Consider the following 16,092-nt stretch of genomic DNA (forward strand, 5'->3'; position numbering starts at 1 on the left):
GAGGTCTGGACAAAGATTGCAGCGATTAGCATAGCAACAGGATCTAGCGATCCAGTTATTTTTCGATGGAAAAATTCAAGTTCAGCCCTTCCTTTTATCATTGCAGAAGCCTTTTCACTCAGATATATGTTACAGCTGGGAAAATAAGACAATCACTACTTCCGTTTTATTGTGACTTTAAGGGTGCCTTTTCACCTGCCTTGTTTAGTTCAGTTAAATCGTACTAGAGTTTGATAGCTCACTTGGTGCAGTTCTTTTGGGGAGGTGAGAATCCAGCAATTGAATTTGGGTGCGCACCAAAGCGGACCAAACAAGCGGGCTGAGACCTTCTTGAAGAGGTGGTCTCGGTATGCTTTCAAGCGAACTCTGGAGCGGTTCGTTTGTGGTGAGAACACAATCCGAGATTTAACCAACCTAACTGCAAAAGTACTGCGTATTTCTGGACTAAACCAGCTGCGCTGTGCATTATGGGATGAGGAAGTGTTTGTTGACAGTAGGTGTTTCTCAATGTCAAGGAAGGATCCTCGAAAGCCAGAATTTCGAGGATGCTACGTCATCGACATCCGTCGAAGGACTGTTCCAATGTTGAGGATCCTCGGAATTTCAACCTGAGTTCTTCGTTCGAGCATTGTTGTTTTTGGCAGCCCTTTTAGTTTTAGTCTTAGTCTTTTGGACGAAAATGCTTTTTAGTCACATTTTAGTCACTTATAAACTAGATAGTTTTAGTCAAGTTTTAGTCGACGAAAACACAAAAAGGTTTTAGTTAAGTTTTAGTTGATGAAAACGCAAAAAAGTTTTAGTCAAGTTTTAGTCGATGAAAACGCAAAAAGGTTTTATTCAAGTTTAATTCAATTTTAGTTTAAAAAAGTAGTCTTTAACAAATTAATTTAGGTTAAAAAGTGTAGTGTATTTAAAATGTGCATTAAGGTTGTCCCTCAGGGCTTACCGTTGTTTTAGTCGGTGTGCCTTCTGCGCTGTGTTGAGTTTGTGTATTACGCTAAAACCTCGCTTATAAAGTAGAGAAATGTGTGCCTTGCCTTGTTCTTTAAATACCACAAAAAGTATTGGAAATGGGCTTAGGTTTGACAAGTAGATACATGTAAAACCTTAAGCTTGCCATGAAATGTGTCACAAGCCGATTGTCGAGTAAAATTGAATGTATATGATATGTTAACAGCGTGACTTGTTAGTTACCTTTAAAAAAAATTAGCGTGATGAGCCTTCAGGTGCCGCTTGAGGTTGGTGGTCTTCTTCCCACCTAGTTTGTGGCCAAATTTACCGTCGTCTCCCAATATGCATTCCGTTTTTCTTTCTAGATGGATTATACTGAAAGTATGTCCATAAATCATCTCGTCGTTTCCGTTTATTGGCGTCACCGCCACGGTTCTTCAAACTCGCCACAGCCGCAGGTGTGTTGTTGTTGTGTGAAATCTGGTGCGCGTGTGCGGCATGGCGGCAGCTGGGTGGTGGGCGTACCCAAAACAAGGATAGGAAGTGGCAGCGTTGATGATACCTTTTAGCTAAAAACAGACAGATTTCACGCAAAATAGGCAGAAATGACATGCACTGTGAACGTCAGACTTATAATCATTGTCGTTCCATCTCGTCTTGTCAACGAAAACTCGAAAGCGTCTCGTCACGTTTTCGTCACCCCTAGAGCCATTTTTAGCTAGTCATCGTCGCGTTAGCGTCATAAAAAAAGGTGCGTCAACGAAATCATTTCACTGCGTTCGAGAAATATTCTATATACAGGAAAGGATGCATATTGTAGCCTTCACGCTCTGAAATCACCCACAATCCTATGTGCACAGTGCCAAAAGCACAACTTCTCACTGACGTAATGACGCAATGACATGCACTTGCTAGCCTGTTCCATTTAAGTGTTCTCCGAATGCTAAAGAGGAGCCTCACCTAGAAATTACTTGGAAGGACCAGTCCTGCCAAAGAAGTGTGTTTGACATTGAGAAACACCTTTCTATTAGCAAAATTGCCACAATGATAGGTCGTGTACATACCTGCACTCTTAAAACGAATGTGTTAAATTAACACATCTTGTGTCTAGTTAAGGACAACACACCTAGTGTGTTGTCCTTAATTTAACACATCTCTGTGTTATTTTTAGAACAACACACTTTGTGTTGTTTTAACACATCTTGTGTTGTCCCTTTTATTTATATGAACTCTAAATCAGCACGAAATGACACATAATGTGTTAAAATTAACACATAATGTGTTAAATAGTTTAACACAAAGCAATGTGTTAAAATTAACACACCCTGGATGTGTTAATTTTAACACATTGCTTTGTGTTAAACTATTTAACACATTATGTGTTGTTTTTAACACATTAAGTGTCATTTAAGTTCATAAAAAAATAAAAGGGACAACACAAGATGTGTTAAAACAACACAAAGTGTGTTGTTCCAAAAATAACACAGAGATGTGTTAAATTAAGGACAACACACTAGATGTGTTGTCCTTAACTAGACACAAGATGTGTTAATTTAACACATTCATTTTAAGAGTGTGGAGTTGCGAGGAAGTGCGGTGTCTAAGTGGTAAAACCTGCTAAACGTAACTGTAACTTTAACGGTTAAACTTTAGCCTAAACCCTAGCATAGCATTAACTAGTATATAGCGCTAACTCAGCAGTCAAAACTTTCTTTTTAGCATTGTAACAACACTGTTATAACGTGTAATTTAATGTTGGGGGCGTATATCTCAACTGTAACATCACAATCTGTGTTGAGACTGACCTGTTTTCCAGCGTCTTTTGCAAGCATGATGTTTACATTAAAAAGTACATAAAGTTATGTACATAACTCTTATTATTCATCTATGCCAAGGTAAATACATTCTGGCACCTTTAAGGCAAACATCATGATACCTGAATCTCAAACATAGGTTTGGGGATTTGAACAAACACTTAAGCTTTAGTGTTTGGTTTTGCTATACTACAGACATGATGAATGAAGCGATTCAGTTTGTACAGTTTGTTAACAGAATAGTTTACCTAATTTAATTCCCTCATATGTGATGAAGATGTCACAATTCAAAGTTATCATTGTGTCCCCATTTTTTGTGCCAATAACCACTCAGAACATATTAACAATGACAAACCAATGCCCCATAGCAACATCCAAATATACTGGTCGCTCAACATTTCTTCTAAAAATTTAGTTTTAATATAGTTTGACACAACAAAAACCTTTTGTCTGGCAAAAAAAGACACTATTAATCAAAACTGGACTGGTTTGCTGGGTGTGAAATGTTCCAGTCATTAGCACATTGCTGTTTGTTTGCTTTAAAGCCACTTCCCAGAACTAATATAATTTATTCCCTGGAAAGCTGGGAAGATTCCAGGAGAACTGCAGATGAAATGATTGACATGTGCCAAAAAGACAGGAAGCCACATTTCAATTTGCTGTAAAGACAGTCTGAGCTAATTCATCGCCAGTTGGCTTTCAGAAGGGTTGATCCGAATGTAATTTGAAAGAAAGAACTTCATGATGGTGGCATGAAGACATTACTTATTTAGCACATTACTAATTCAGAAAGGAACTTGGATGAGAAAACCATTCCAAACATATGTAGACCATATTTAAAAGATTCTTGAAAAGGATGACAAATCATCAGGAGATGAGTAGACCGTACAAGGAAAGTGAGTAAAGAGAAAAATTCTTGTGAGCAATAGAGTTAATGACACCAAGCCAAGATTCAGAAATGATGCACATCCAATAATGTATAGCCTATCAATATAATTGCAAGCAAAGCTAAGATCTGTGGTTCTCAAAGGATTTTTCATTGGACTTCACCCAACACAGGACCAAAATTATTCATTGTTCAAAACAAAACAAACATCCTTCCAAACACATTTAAAGTCCCCCTGGGAATAAAATTTGTATCCTTTACAACACATCTTTGATCATCTAAATGACATGTTTTAAACATAGTAAAAGTTTTTTCCTCCACCTTAAAATTTTGATATTCGTTCTGAATCAGGAGTGCGTTTCCCAAAAGCATCGTTAGCCAACGAACATCGTAAGTTCCATCGTTACTCACATCATTCAACGATTTAGTGTTTCCCGAAAGCATCGTTCAAACGAACATTCGCAAACTGCATCGCTAACTTGTGTCGTTAGAACGACAGCTCTGCACCTGTCGTTAGAAGCATCGTTCCTTGTTATTATCATATGTAGACTTACGTTGATCATGCTTTTGAACAAAATAAGCAAAAAACATGTAGTACAGTATATATCCCTCGTTCTAAATATATTACAATTTTATTTTACGTCTTTAAATTTGTAAACAGAATGAAAGTGCTGCATTTTAAAACAACATGTGCGCAGCTACTAGCTTTAATGCTGCGTTCCAGAGCCCATCCAAACCAGTGGGATGTAGGACTTATCCTACCTCCAACTAGGAAAAGTGCACTGGAATGCCTCTCGAAGTGGAACCTCCTACCGGCGAACTCGGGGGAGTTCGACCTACCCCGACTTCAGAAAAATAAGTCGGAGGACAATGGCGGCGCCCATAGATCGCGTCGTCGTGAGAGGAAATCTTCAAGGAATAGACTATAAATTGTACTTCTCTGCTTGTAGGGTTGTTTTAGACACTGTAATTTTAACACAACTTGTTTTTTTATATTATGGGTGACTTTATGTCGTTATTATCTGTTATCATGAAACTACGGTAAAAATATACCAAGTTACTTAGCAACATGCAGCGCTTTTATATAATGGCTCCAGAACACTTTGTAAAGATGTTTAACTTGATGTTTTACTGTACTGTGAACTGCACAGTTCGGACCGACATTTAAAGTTATGTAGTCTGTACCCTAACCGCTTTGAAGTAGGAGCTAGGACACTTCAAGAAGGATAAGTCCCACGTCCCACTGGTTTGGATGGGCTCTGAAACGCAGCATAAGACCCTGGGGAATCCCTTGGAGGAGTGACATAAGAGGGACCTTGCGCGTGAATTAAATATCTTGAAAATAAACAACAGATAACTAAATCACGTTAACAAAATCAGTCTTCCGATGCAATATATGTTATTTACAGCAATAATCTGCCATTAAATCAATTTGCACAGATTAATTAGTACTTCACCTCCCACAAGACATCATCAATGTTGTTAAACCAACATGGTTTAAACGACGAATGTGCGACAAAGTTACTATGCTTTCGGGAAACAGTCGTGACAAGGTAGTTTGTTTCTCCAACGATGCATCGTACTATGGTCGTTCAGCAACGAGTTACGTCATTGTTTGGGAAATGCACCCCTGATCTACGGAAGCCGAGAGAGGACATGCACTATTATTATTTTTGCTTGCTTGTTTTCTCGTGATCATGACTTAATTTCTCGTTATCTCGAGATAACGAAAGTTGTTTTCTCGTGACCACGACTTAATTTTCTCATGATCTCGAGAAAACAATCTCGTTATCCTGACATGATAAGCCAAATGTCATAATGTAATTTCCTGTTCATAATATTTATTCTATTTTGAAATGGACTGCTAATGTATATGAGTTGGGGTCTTCGCCGTTACCACACTAATGTGTAGATAGACTTAATATATAAATAAAGTTGGACGTTCATGTTCGTGAATTTAGGTTTTGTGACTGTTTGTTGACTTTCAGTCATTCCATTTAAATGCTGTTAAAAGTAGAAACGTGTATTGAGTAACTTAAAGACGGTTCCTAAATTCACCACTGTAAAATTGTAAATATTGACAAATCTATTTCAGCTTGAGCGATCTCTGATCCAAGTAAAATCTCATTTGTTCATCCATGCTAATTTAGCAAAATATGCTTCAACACGTTCTATTGAGTAGCCTACACGCAAGCTTTAATCACATCTCAAGAATACAACTTTTGTTATGTTGAGATCACAAGAAAACAACTTTTGTTATCTCGAGATCACGAGAAATTAAGTTGTGATCACGAGAAAACAAGCAAGCAAAAATAATAATAGTGCATGGCCTCTCTTGGCTTCCGTACTGATGTACTGAACAAAAATGCAATTATTTTAGCTTTTTGCTCAAAATTTTGTATTTTTGAAGAAACCTACCCATATTTGAGAGGTAATAAAAAAGATAACAAATGAAAGAGTTTTATTTGTTTGTTTAAAAGCAGAGGGTCTGTTCTTTTGATTTTAAATATATTGTATGTTTATATATTTATAGAAGAAAATTTTCCTGGAAGGCAAATTTCAAAGGCTTTTCAACTTTGTGAAAATCACAAAAAATGCTGGAGGAAACTATTTTAAAAAAGTCTTGTGGAGAATGAGTTAAAAACTTGATTTTAGGGTGACCTTAAATTGCATCTTTAACATATTTCTATAAATGCAAAAGCAATAACAGAAATGTTTGTCTTTTCCTTTCCTATTTTTTTTATTCATATTCTATTCTATGATTATATGGTTGGTTAGCATTGTGTTTCCCTGCTGTCTGAGAGCATATCAAAACAGATCTTTTTGTTGTTTATATAACCATGGACTTAAATAATGCTTTTGATAAAATCTCTGGAAACCTTACAGAGGAACTGTATGATTAATACACTTTGGAATGATCTTGCATAACTGTAACTAATAGCTTTTAAACTCATGTGTTGACCTTTCAGAATTCTGACTTCCATAATTTGGCCTCCCAGCTTGGAGAAATACCCGTTCTCCTCTCTTGAGCTGTTATACTAAAAGATTAGTTGTTCATAAACCAGACAGCTTATGAAAAAGGAGCTACTGTACGTGTACAGACTGCACAGGCACAGGTCCTCTAGCTGCCAGTGTTTGGTGGTTAACACCATGTTTGCTCTTCCAGACCAAAAGCAATACCCTATTTCCCAAATACTTCCTACAGAAGATCCACAAACGTCTGTCAATGTTGTCTACCAGCCCTCCTGATTTCTGTGCTTTACAAAAAGAACATTATTTGTGTATATTTCTGTTTGCATGTTTAAAAGTCCTTGTACAGCCAGGCTGATATAGTATATAACCCCCTTCAAGCTCCCAAAGGGAAATTATTTGATTGAAACAAGACGCTGAATGATATATGGAGAGTTTTAGCTACACCAGCAGAAAAGCTGTACACCGTGTGTGAGAGTGTTTTATATACAGTACAGTATGTGTAGAATGAGATGTTGAATTTTAGCCGTGACCCTGGTGGGCCAAATTCACAGCTGAGATTGATTTGGGTTTTATCTGTTGGGAATTGGGGACTTTGCTTACACAAGGCACACATGAAACAAATAACAGACAGTCTAATGATGTCAGTCTCAATTGTTCTTTTACACTAGTCATATAAAAACAGAGGATGTTATTTCAATGTAAACCTCAATAGCGTAAGTATGAATGTTCTGTACAGTACGCTATTAAAAATAAAGGTACTGGAGCTTATAAAAAGGTAAGAAAGAAGTTATTTATTTTACGGGATCCATGTCAAGAACTGGTTTTAGCACCTTGAATGTTTAAGAATGTAACAATAGGAAACATCTGCCAGGGTCAACAACAGTCATACTCCTACTCATCCCATGGTAACCTAACACTCAATAGTAACATTTTTAGTAAATGTGTACAATAACATTAAGCAGAATTTGTGCATTTCAAACTACTAGACATTGTATCAAAATTTGAATATACTATAAATGTTTAATGATATACTAAATTGTTTAAATGTATACACACATACATGGAAATTTAATAAATACTATAAATGTGGTGTGTATGTGGCAATGGTGTAAATAGTTTCAGAGTGTTTAAAGCTCACATAATGTTCATCTTGAGTACCTATTGAGTAGTATTACATCCTTTATATATTCAAAGAGTCTTTATAGTTTTAACAGATTTATAAAAGACAGGTCAGGTGTACCGAATCTTTCTAAATAAACTCGAGCTCCTGGAGGCGTACCGCGGGTGGAGCGTGTCACGATCAAGCAACACACGCAACACGTTATCCCACTATCTCTGGATAACTTATGATTCACTATATGAAGAGTTTGGTTCCAAAATGCAATAAAATCATTTTGACTAATTTTGGTAAAAATGTGTTTTCTTAGAAAGTTATGAAAACCACAATTTTCTGTTACAAACTTTCCCATAGCATCTTTAGGTTATAAAACATTAAAAATTCAAATCCATAATTTGATTTTCAAAGATTTATTATAAAAACTGATTATTTTTTTCCACAAAATGCAATAAATCCATGACAAGTTTTTTTTCAAAATGCTATAAATCTATTGAATCCATATATAAATGTGCATTCCTCTTTGCCATGTTATATTCATTTAGTTGACTAATATGGTATACGCTGATTAAAAAAATAAACATTAACAGCATTAATCAAAACACTTACTTTGTCATATTAAGAAGTTAGAATGCTGTCATTGCTGCTGTCATCCTTGGGACGTCATCACTGAACATTTTTGACAGCGATCAGCTGTAAAATGTTTTGGTCTTGCTCGATTTTCGTTGACTTTGAGTAAAATAATGGAAAGTTTTTCATAAGATCCCCTGTTGGTCAATGTGTTAGCATGACAGAAGCTTGATGCTGTCAGGAGAACAAGCAACAGCCGGCATTTTCCGTCTCCCGAGTGCCTCTTATGTAAATTATTCGATTTTGATGGCTTACGTTTCTTCCCCCGTCACAGAAAACCACCACATGTTCATTAATGCTAACAAATGTATTAATTTGTTTTTGTTTGTTTGTTGATCACGAAGTACAAAGTAGATGAGGAAAACTAGGATTCTATGTGTATTCAGCACGCCGCCGTTATTGTTTACAATGCGTGGAATGGTGCACTGTGATTTGTTGAGTGGATTTATTGCATTCTGCAGAAAAGGAGGGCTGGCGTTTATTGCGTTTTGGGAAAAAAGGGAGAAAAGATGACATAATATTGGATTTTGTGTAAAATTAAGAATTTACTTTTTAATACTGACCTGATACAATACTGATTTTGGCGGTAACATTTTTTTTTAAATGGCGTTTATCACGTTTTGAAACCAAACTCTTCATATGTTCGTGTTGTTTACACTATATGCACTTACGTTTTGATGGTTTTACTTAGCGCCACGAATCATGACCCAGTTGGGACCGCCCCATTCAACGTTAACAAACACACACACACACCGCTACAACCCCAGATAAACAAACTATATCAATTGTTTCCATATAGCTGGGTTTATTGGGAAGCTAAACCAGCTTAAATTTCCCTCACAAACAACAACACAATTATTTGGTGATGTGAATTTGGTGTCTTTTCGTTGGTGTGTGTGAGCTATTCCGGTTAAAGTGCCCATATAAGGACATCCACTGTACTTGAAATTGTGAAATTGCCCATAAAAGAAATGAAGCAAGATCGTTACCTATGAACATTTTATGTTCAAAACTTGTACGAACCCTGGCAAAATGCATTCAAGACTGAACCTGAGGCTGGGGCTCGAGCCCCAAGTTCAACCCTCTGCAATAGAACTGCACAAAGGAAGAAACCAAGCAGTGAAGGAAGAGATGGGGAGGAGGAGGGATGCCGGAAGAATTGCAGCTGGATGCAGAGGCTTTCGTATATATGTTCATAATGATGATTGACAGGCCTGAATGTGTAGGCTCCTCCCAAACATACATTTAGAACTACATTTTGGACACTTTGACTATGTTTTACATGAGGAATCCAACTCTTAAACAGTGTTAATAAATCAGAATGCGGGAAATAGCTCTAATGGGTTAGTTCATCCAAAAATAATGTAATTAATGATTAATTTAGATTAAGTCCGAGAGCTTCCTGACCCTCATTAGAAAATGTATGTACAGTACAGTATATCGTCCATGTCCGGAAAGGTAATAAAAACATCATCAAAGTAGTCCATGTGACATCAGTAGGTCAGTTAGAATGTGTTGAAGCATCGAAAATACATTTTGGTCCAAAAATAAAAAATTACGAGTTTATTCAGCATTGTCTTTCTTCCGGTTCTGTTGTGCATGAGACTGAAGGCATGTGACTGCAGTGACGCAGCTGTCGTGTTATCCTCAGACATGTTTGCAAAGTTTTTTTTTAAACCTTTAGCGTGCATCTCCCTCAGACTGTAAACAAAGCTAGGGTGCATAAAAAACAGCTGGGACGCACCAGATAACACGTCAGCCGTGTTGTAGCCTACGTCAGCCGCGTCACTGCAGTCACGTGACTTCAGTCTCGTGCATGTGGTTCACAACAGACGCGGAAGAGAAGACAATGCTGAATGAAAGTCGTAATTTTTGTTATTTTTGGACCAAAATGTATTTTCGATGCTTCAACACATTCCAACTGTCCCACTGATGTCAGTATACCCCACATACATTTTTAATGGAGGTCAGAAAGCTCTCGGACTAAATCTAAAACATCTTAAACTGTGTTCCGAAGATGAATGGCGGTCTTCCGAGTTTGGAATGACATGAGGGTGAGTCATTTTTGAGTGAACTACCCCCCCCACACACACACACACATATATGTCTCCATCGCATTGCCTGGAATCTGATGAGAAGCTGAAGTGGGTTGTGGGTAGAAGGGATACAGCAACGGCCACAATCTCGTGAAATCTTGCTTTTATCCTAACCAAAACCTAACTCTAAAGCCAATATTTCATGGGATTTAGGCCATAGCTGTATCTCATCTAGCCAGGACTTCTGTTTTCATCCGTATCCTACCTCCAAACCTAACTCTAAACACAACATTTCGGGGGATTTAGCTGTATTTCATCTAGCCAAAACCCCTGAAGTGCTGAGTAATGTCATAACAATCACTGATTCGTATCAGAGAGAGAGTGTACGTTTAAACTACTTATGTGAATTTTTTCATAAGTTTGTTTTTTAATAAAGCAATTTTGTTAATTCTCCTGCACAAACAAGTGTTATTTAAGCTGCTGAGATGTCTATAATTATTATTAATATAGGCAATTTAATTTGAATGCCATTTCCAAATAATCCTGAAGACTTTTGTAGGAGTGTTTGACAAATGTTAACAAACACAAGCTTATTGTAATGTGTTATCAGTTTCTGAGCCATACACATTTCACCACTTCAATCAACTTACCAAAATCAATGCCATTCCCTTATCCACAAAACAGCCTTAAATTACAGGGCTTTATCTTCATAAAACCACAATAACTGCTGAGCAGTCTGTTGTTTTTAGCACAGAGCCTGAGGTTTTGTAGAGAGTGCACAAAAATCTATGAGTGACTAAACATTTTGGGGTCAACCTATTGTTTGATGCACATTTTGTCATAAAAACCTATACTCAAGAGATGTTATCATTGACTTGGGGAGGGAATCTTGCCTATTTCTATTCAAAGGAGCACAATAGCTGAAGATAACTCGCCTCACCACGCAGACGGGCCGTCCGTCGTAAAGACTGATCTTTCATTGTCCGAAAGAAGAGTTAACCAAATGTTTGCTGCCGGCTCTCTATGCATGGCGCCACATCTGCTGAGCTTGAGGGTCCTCAGTAATGTTTATTTTCTTTATGGATGCTATCCATCCCTGTGTTTTGTTAGATTTTGGGCCACCAACGGGCAATTCTTGATCTGTGGTATACTACAATGAAAAATGTGATATATGCAGTAGAAGTGTGTAAACTGAAGGCTTTATAAGCGATGGATTTGGCACGCCATGATGCTGAGGTATTCAGGATGGTTGCCAGGGCAGTGCCATGTTGTTCATTGTTCCCAGCTCAATTGATAGAGCATTGCATTAATAGCACAAAGGTCATGGGTTCAATACCAGTCATAGGGGAAAAAATGTATGCACTGTAAGTTGCTTTGGATATATAAGCATATCCCAAGTGCATTAATTTATAGTTGTTAAGGTTTCTGGTGTTTTTTTTAAGTAGTACCATGGATAAATTTTTTAAAGGATTAGTCAATTTTCTTTAAAAAAAATCCATATAATTTACTCACCACCATGTCATCCAAAATGTTGATGTCTTTTTTTGTTCAGTCGAGAAGAGATGATGTTTTTTGAGGAAATCATTAGAGGATTTTTTTTTATTTTAATGGACCCCAACACTTAATCCAGTTTAAAATTGCAGTTTCAACGCAGCTTCAAAGGACTCTAAACGATCCCAAACGAGGTATCGGGATCTTATCTAGCGAATTTATTGTCATTTTTGGCAAGAAACATAAAAAATATGCACTTTAAACCACAACTTATCTTTTCCCTCCGGCTGTGTGACGAGCCAGCGCAACCTCACGTAATTGCGTAATGACGTCGAAAGGTCAAGTGTTACATATATGAAACGCACATTTGCACATGCACATGCACATTCCACATACAACAATGTCGGAACGGTCCTCTTTCTCTACACTTGTAAACACTGGGGCGTAGTTTCAATACGTCATCCGTGACCTCTTCACGTGATGACGTATTGCGTGAGGTCGCGCTCGCGCCTCACAGGACTGGAGGAAGACGAGAAGTTGTGGTTTAAAAGTGCAAATTTTGTATTTTTCTTGCCAAAAATGACAATCGTTTTGCTAGATAAGACCTTTATACCTCGTATAAGATCATTTAGAGTCCTTTAAAACTGCAATTTTAAACTGCATTAAAACTGTTAAGTATTGGGGTCCATTAAAGTCCATTAAAATGAGAAAAATCCTGGAATGTTTTCCTCAAAAAACATAATTTCTTCTTGACTGAACAAAGAAAGACATCAACATTTTGGATGACATGGTGGTGAGTAAATTATCTGGATTTTTTAAGAAAATTGACTAATCTTTTAAGATTTTGTGAGTTACAGCAGAATAGGTGTAAACTGCAGGAAGTCTGAATAGGAGTTACAAATAGATTTTGGGTGTATTTTGAACACCAATGTGCTTAGGTGTTCAGGGTGTTGTTTACCAGGGCATTTTTATGTAGTTACTAAGTCTTCTGAGTAGTTGTGAAGATGTGTCGGGTGGTTTCTGAGGTCTAGTACCATGGCTTAAGGAGACATAGCAGACTTATTATAAAACATTAATTGTTTTGTGGACGATTATCCTAACCTACTATGAAGGAGGGGGTTAGTCGTTGAGTTAAAGGCCAAACCCTTGCACTCAGGGCCTCTGGAGGGGGCAGGTCCACAGGAAGACCCCAAGCTGTGAGTAAACAGCTGTATGTAGGATCGCCTGGCGGTCTGGAGCCATGCACAGACCCCCCCATTCACTGACCCGTTTCATGTCTGTCACCTAACTAATAATAGACAAGAACTGCAGACATACGCACACTTCTGAATGGAAAACGTTGGGCATGGCAACGTATCTGTGTTTCATGGTCTGATAAATCTCTGATTACATAAAGAGATCAGCAAAAAGAACATTCAGTTGGCCAAAAACCTGTAACAGTGACAGCTAGGGACCATTTTTTACTGACATTCATTGACACATTCTCCCATGGTTTCACAGACAAAGCTTAAGTCTAGTCCTAGCCTAAAACCCGCTTGAGCTGTCTCATCAGAAAATAACTTGCATTGACAGATCTTAAAATATGCCAATGCCATTGATTTGTCTCAGGAATGTTTATAAAAGATGCTTTATTTACTTACGACCTAGTCCTGCTTTAGCTAAGCTTTGTCTGTACAGTAAGAACCAGGCCTACAAATTGTCCAAATTACTTTTGGGAGCCAGTGAGCATTCATTTGGACAAAACTGGTTAGTGTCTGTCTGCAGTTTTACATTCTGCATCCTTAGAGGTCCTGTGTCTGCCCTAAATTCTTTTGTCAATGTGGGAAAATGTGTTGATGAAATGTCTACCGAGATGAGCAGTGACAGATATGAGTAAGAACCCAATGCCTCTTAAGAACAGAGAAGGAAACATGACAGGAAATGAGATTTATTCTGCTTCAGCGCACCACTTATAGCTTCCTAAAGGAGAGCACTCACTAGTGTCCCATTAATGGACCATAATTACCAGGAGGAGATATGAAATGGGTTCACGTTGGGGTGACGTGGCTGTTTCTACAATCACATGGTCCATCTGCTTTATAGGAGGTAGTAGTCCTAGTTTTCAATATTTGATGAATCAATAATCACTCTAGATGCTCATTCTCAGGGAAATATACTCACATAGAGAGAGGCTCAGTTTTTAGTATCAGGGACGGTTTCCACGGATTTAGATTAATCCAGGACTAGACCATTTTTTATTTTAGGACATTTAAGTCGTTTTTACAAACAAGCATAAAACTATACTGGTGTGCATCTTGGGACAAAATTTGTCAGTACAAGGTGTTTTGAAATTAAAGCAGCTCAAACATGCACTTTAGTCTGGGAATAGGATAATCCCTGTCTGGGAAACCGCCCCATAAAGTTTGAAGCAGTTTAATCCTGCGTATTTTGTCAGGAAAACAAATACTGTTTTCAAACATGATGTCATGATTTGTGAAATGCATACTTTTAATTTCATCTGACAAGGGGAGGGGGGGGCGTATACAAATTTTTAATCTTTGTAGCCTAGTTATCAAATCACATGAATGTTTGTGAACATAACGCTCTGAGTAAAAATAAAAAAATTACTATATGTGTACTTAAATATTAAATATAAACCAAAAACTTGAAATTATGAAATGTAGTAAAAATTATGATGCTTTCCAAAGAAAAACGCTGCTAAAATACGAATACTTGAAAATTTACTTTTATGTAGAAAGTAAAAATACTTAAGTAGTCATTTATGTAGTTTCTATAGTTTACTGACTATTAAATGTGATACTGCAGTGAACATTGCCCCCTATTGGTTGGTTATGGTCATACACAAATCCCTTTCAAATAATTGCACTTAAATTCTCGGTAGGTGTCTCTCTAACCCCACATTTCATTTATTTTAGACTAAACAGCTAGGACCTCTGTTTCGAATTAAACTAGCCTATATTTATGGCGATTGACATGATGCTTATAACAAGACAAGCGTATTAATCTCAATAGTTTAAACTAATATGACAAATGCTTTAAAAGTTTAAACTTTTTGGCATAAAATACATCTCTTAGAAATCAAACACACAAATAGAGGATGTAAACAAATGCAGGTGCAGGCACACAATGTCACACACATCTTATTTATTTTTCAGCTTATTACACTACTATCAAAAAAAAAAACTAAATATGAAATATGACATGACTGCTGATTGGTGCGCTTTTATCTTGCGCACGGCAGTGAACCGGTATGAATGGGACGTCCCAGTATAGGCCACTTGATGGAGTGATATGCATTGGTCACAATAATAAACCTTAACCCACAAGGACGCGTTCCCTGTGTCATGTTAACATCAGTTTAAATAGTCAATAACAACAATAATTTTGATATTTGTCAGTGAACTGCAGATCATGTTTTTTTTTTTTTAGGGGAGAGGATTGGTTAGAAATTTTGGGCCGTATTCTGGCAATTTTTGTCAATATGTGCATTGGTATAATCTATAGTTGGCCTTAAATTTAACATTCATTTACAACACATTTGACCTTTATGTGTCGTCTATATGTGTATTACAATGAAAATTCAGTATATAAAAACAAAAGAAAATGCCATTTGTTGGTGTCAAGGAGACATCATTTTTCACTAACTACCGTATATAGTTAACCTCAGCATGAAAAAACTCTAAACAAACTAATCGAGTTTGAACACGTCAGGTATTACATTAATATGTTTGTTTATTAAGTTGAAAAATGTATTTCTCATTTTATTTAAAAGTGGCTCTCTAGAAGCCTTCTTCGTACATCTCATCTTCAATCATCTTTTTTAGTTTTTCCGAAACCTGGATCAAAAAACAAACATAAATATTTTATTATTTTATTATCCTTTTGTCTGACATCATCCATAATAGAGTTCGCACTAATAATGTACCTGATGGTATAAGATGGTCCTGTGGTGAGGAGGGGGTTGGTGCATTACAATTCAAGTTCAATTATCTTTAAAAAATATATAATATAATATAATATAATATAATATAATATAATATAATATAATATAATATAATATAATATAATATAATATAATATAATATAATATAATATAATATTGTAAATAAAATAAATATTTTATTTTCCCTTTATTCCTATCAGCATCATTATACATGGCAGTCATAAAAATCATTGCAATTCAAGTCTTATTTTAAG

This window comes from Misgurnus anguillicaudatus, chromosome 7, assembly GCF_027580225.2.
Source record: "Misgurnus anguillicaudatus chromosome 7, ASM2758022v2, whole genome shotgun sequence".
Taxonomy (NCBI): Eukaryota; Metazoa; Chordata; class Actinopteri; order Cypriniformes; family Cobitidae; genus Misgurnus; species Misgurnus anguillicaudatus.